General features: G+C 35.9%; 3 non-coding genes across 3 annotated transcripts; all 3 read left to right on the forward strand.

Moving 5' to 3' along the window:
• The first annotated feature begins 1425 nt into the window (after window positions 1–1425).
• LOC128250069 (U6 spliceosomal RNA) lies at window positions 1426–1532 on the forward strand. Its single transcript, XR_008266185.1, has one exon. It is a non-coding gene; the product is annotated as a U6 spliceosomal RNA (small nuclear RNA).
• A 1378-nt stretch (window positions 1533–2910) lies between these two features.
• Window positions 2911–3017, forward strand: LOC128250070 (U6 spliceosomal RNA). Its single transcript, XR_008266186.1, has one exon. It is a non-coding gene; the product is annotated as a U6 spliceosomal RNA (small nuclear RNA).
• Window positions 3018–4563: 1546 nt separating this feature from the next.
• On the forward strand, window positions 4564–4670 carry LOC128250071 (U6 spliceosomal RNA). The gene has a single exon (XR_008266187.1). It is a non-coding gene; the product is annotated as a U6 spliceosomal RNA (small nuclear RNA).
• Window positions 4671–4930: the final 260 nt, after the last annotated feature.

Below are 4930 nucleotides of genomic sequence, written 5' to 3' on the forward strand. Positions count from 1 at the left end.
AACCCCGTTTGCCAAAGCGCATTTTTTCCTTCATATTTATTTACATATAGACCAATGCAAGATTTGGATTGTCCGCGTTTAGCTGTTATTTCTAGCATATCAAGTTTCGTGGTGGGGACTCCACATATGATCCTTTTTCTGTTTCAATATAAATGTAAGCCGTTCATTTTCACATCTAAGTTGCGAGAAGGCTATTCGTACGACCTGGACATGTAGAACACAATGTCAAAAATGAAAATCGCCAGAAACCACCACCACCACCACCCCGTGTGTGTGGGGGTGAGGGAGGGATGGGGGTCCAAAATTTTTTTTAGGGGGAATCGCATGACCGTGACATATAGAACACATTATCGAAAACGAAAATCGTCAAAATTAAAAAACAAAAAAGTTACAGCCATTTTCCCTCAGTGTCTAATTCCAATGTGCACCTGAAGGAGATTTAACTGCTAATCCTAACAGATCGACCGACAACAAAGAGGGTCCCTCATTAGCTCATGCATTGGATGGTGGACGTCAGCGATAGGTAGCACACACAAGTTAGATTTTCTCTGTTTTAACAGGGATTTTTCAGATTTTTTTTTTCTTCCACAGTGCCCTTGAAAATGATGGGGGGCATCTTTCTAGCAAAGAAAATTTGCGAAATGTGATGTTAGCTGATTTTGTGAACACTACTCGTTTAAAAACAATGGGAGAAACATTTTCGTTTAAAAGAGAAAAAGATTTTCCAACACCCTGTTTATGAATTTCTTTCTTAACAATACACATGGCATTACTTTTCTTAAAAACGTTTTTTCATTACCCAATTAGATGTGTTTACGGAGAGAAAATATGAAACCAAGAAACAAGGAAGGTATCAGATGGTCGTGAGATGAGCTAAAAGCATCTTTTTCCGAAGACGCTCCCCACCCCACAAAAAAAGTACCGCGAAAAAATATCTGAAAAATTGCAACTTGTGTATACTGCCTATAGCTGACGTCCACCATCCAATGTATTCTTTTTTTTAAGAATGCATTCCGTTCATTGGATAACGTACTCCAAGATATAAAGGCGTTTTAATAATAATAATATCCAATGAAAATAAAGCAACAACAAAGTTTCAGCCCTTCCCATTCCGATGTCGTGAGTAAAGGATAGACTAAATAATGTAATCAAAAGTGCATTGTAATTGAAATGGGGACGGGTTGTGCATTACCTTTAAAACAAACAAACTTTTCCTTTCGTTCTGGGCTAAGCTACCACTAAACAACAACACAGATAGAAGAAATCCTACAACGATCTCGTAACTAGGAATAAACTATATCATAAAAACATTCCACAATTTACTATATCATTATTATTATTACAAATATGCAAATGAGGCAGCTTACTATGGTTAAGTGTACTAGATAGGGCATGTATATATAGCGAGGCTTAGCGGAAGTTGTTGTACTAGCTACGGCGGTACATATTCTAAAATTGGAACGATACAGAGAAGATTAGCATGGCCCCTGCGCAAGGATGACACGCAAATTCGTGAAGCGTTCCATATTTTTTCTTACTGTTTCTACTGACATGGATATCCATTTTTTTCTTGTTGTCATTCTTTTCTCTTCCATGAAATTTATTCGCATCTTCCGTAACTTTCAGAAATTTCATCTAAAACTGTATAGTTCCAGTGAATATATACAGAAATTGGTGAACGTAACGAATTCCTACGCTAGCCATTCAAAAGTGCTTTTATAAGTTTCTTTGCTTCCATTAAATTCCAAGTACAAGTACTGCAATATTTTTCAAAATAAATACAGAAAAAGTTATAATAATAACATATCAAACAAAAAAACAACAGCGATCTCAAAATATCGGGTTTCCCCATACCAATTTTTTAACTTCGTTTTTAATTTCACGTTTAACACTATGACGATTAAAATTGTTAATATTTTTTCCTCGACTTGTTAATTTATAAAAGTTATCCCCTCCGCTATTTCCATTCGGACTCCAAACTTGTCGTTCAATTGCGCATGCGCGTATGCAGATTTCCAATCAACTAGACGACAGACAGGGCAGACTTCATGTGGTCGTTCGATAAACTAGAAACAAGGATCAATTCTCCTTGAAATCACGTGGTTCTAACGACTTATAAAACAAAAGATACATCGGACATTATATATAGTCCGACAGAGATTCTTTCGATTTTTGATCAAAAAATAAAAGTGTAAATATTAATGATATTAAGCAACGACCAATTAGACGTGTTCAATATCAGGTTTCGTTTTTTCATAACTTCCTCGAATTATGAAAGTTCAACAACACTACAACTATGAAAATGATGAGAATTTATTGTATTTGTGTTTTGGTAAAGCTTCATCATGGAAACCCTTTATCAAATGCATTCATTCAATGAAACGTGTACACCTGTTTCAGTTGTTGTGTACTCTACACTACATTATGGCACGAGCTATTGTTGAAATAAAAGTGAAATATTGCAGTTTTTCCTAGATATGATGGACTTCATATGTACTCAATCGTTATCTCTTTTCATGAAGCGTTCACACTGGCATAGTTTTGACAACTTCAAAGAGCTTTCCTTGTGCCTAATTTGAATCATCAGTAGTTTTCCTATAAAAAAAATAGCTACTACTAAAGCAGCGCGGACCCGAACGCGCAGTCGCGCGTCCGCGCTGCTTTAGTAGTACCAAAAAACAAATAGACCGAGCGAAATATGCATTTGCGTACAAAATATATGATTTACAGCGTTTTAACGTCAACAGATATGTTATGGATAATCGTAACTAGCAATGAAAAATATGATAAACACCTTCCAGAATTTACTATATCATTATTATCATTACAAATATGCAAATGAGGCAGCCTACTATGATTAAGTGTACGAGATAGGGTATGTATATATTACGAAGCTTAGTAAACGCTATTGTACTAGCTACGGCGGTACATATTCTAAAATTGGAACGATACAGAGAAGATTAGCATGGCCCCTGCGCAAGGATGACACGCAAATTCGTGAAGCGTTCCATATTTTTTCTTACTGTTTCTACTGGATAGCCATTCTTTTTTCTTATTGTCATTCTTTTCTCTTCCATGAAATTTATTCGCATCAGCCGTAACTTTTAGAAATTTCATCTAAAACTATATAGTTCCAGTGAATATATACAAGAATTGGTGAACGTAACGAATTCCTACCTAAGCCATTCAAAAGTGCGGTACTACTAAAGCAGCGCGGACCCGATCGCTCAGTCGCGCGACAGGGCTAGCTAGTCGTGAGTGGTCGATCCTAACCCTAACCCTATTCCTAACCCTAAACACGTATTCATTTGCACACGCGGGTTAGGGTTAGGGATAGGGTTAGGGACAGGGTTAGGGTTAGGGGATAGGGTTAGGGTTAGGATCGACCACTCAAGACTAGCTAGCGCGGACGCGCGACTGCGCGTTCGGGTCCGCGCTGCTTTAGTAGTACCCAAAAGTGCTTTTACAAGTATCTTTGCTTCCATTAAATTCCAAGTACATGTACTTCAATATTTTTCAAAATAAACAGAGAAAAAGTTATAATAACATTTAAAACAGAAAAAACCCCAGCGATTTCACAATATCGGGTTTCCCATACCAATTTTTTAACTCCGTTTTTAATTTCACGGTTAAAATTGTTAATATTTTTTCCTCAATTTGTTAATTTTTAAAAGTTATCCCCTCCCCTATTTCCATTCGGACTCTAAACTTGTCGTTCACCTTCGCATGCGTGTATGAAGATTTTGCAATCAACTAGACGATAGCCGGGCCACACTTCATGTGGTCGTTCGATAAGCTAGAAACAAGAATCAATTCTCCTTGAAAGCACGTTTTTCTAACGACTTATATATAAAACGAAAGATACATCGGACATATATATAGTCCAAGAGAGATTCTTTCGATTTGTGATACAAACATGAAAGTGGAAATAATAACGATATTTAGCAACGACCAATCAAACGTGTTCAATATCATGTTTCGTTTTTTCATAATTTCCTCGGATTCTAATATTTTCAACAACACTACAAATATGTAGTGAGAATTTATTGTATTTCTGTTTTGGTAAAGCTTCATCATGGAAGCCCTTTATTAAAGGCATTCATTCAATGAAACGTGTACACTTGTTTCAGTTGTGTACTCTACACTACATTATGACATGAGGTATTGTTGAAATAAAAGTGAAATATTGCAGTATTTCCTAGATGTGATGGACTTCATATGTACTCAATCGTTGGCTTTTTTCATGAAGCGTTCACACTGGGATAGTTTTGACAATTTTAAAGAGCCTGTCTTGCGCCTAATTTGAATCATCAGCGGTCTTCCAATAAAAAAAAAATACACCGAGCGAAATATGCATTTGCGTACAAAACACATGATTTTCAAAGATTTAATGCAAACAGATATGATATGGACAATCGTAACTAGGAATGAAAAATATGATAAACACCTTCTAGAATTTACTATATCATTATTATTATTACAAATATGCAAATGAGGCAGCCTATTATGGGTAAGTGTACGAGATAGGGTATGTATATATTACGAAGCTTAGTAAACGCTATTGTACTAGCTACGGCGGTACATATTCTAAAATTGGAACGATACAGAGAAGATTAGCATGGCCCCTGCGCAAGGATGACACGCAAATTCGTGAAGCGTTCCATATTTTTTCTTACTATTTCTACTGACATGGATATCCATTTTTTTCTTGTTGTCATTCTCTTCTATTCCATGAAATTTATTCGTATCTTCCGTAACTTTCAGAAATTTCATCTAAAACTGTATAGTTCCAGTGAATATATACAGAAATTGGTGAGCGTAACGAATTCCTGCGCAAGCCTTTCAAAAGTGCTTTTATAAGTTTTTTTGATTCCATTAAATTTTAAGTACAAGTACTTCAATGTTTTTTTTAAATAAATAGAGAAGAAGA

This window comes from Octopus bimaculoides, chromosome 1 (genome assembly GCF_001194135.2).
Source record: "Octopus bimaculoides isolate UCB-OBI-ISO-001 chromosome 1, ASM119413v2, whole genome shotgun sequence".
Taxonomy (NCBI): domain Eukaryota; kingdom Metazoa; phylum Mollusca; class Cephalopoda; order Octopoda; family Octopodidae; genus Octopus; species Octopus bimaculoides.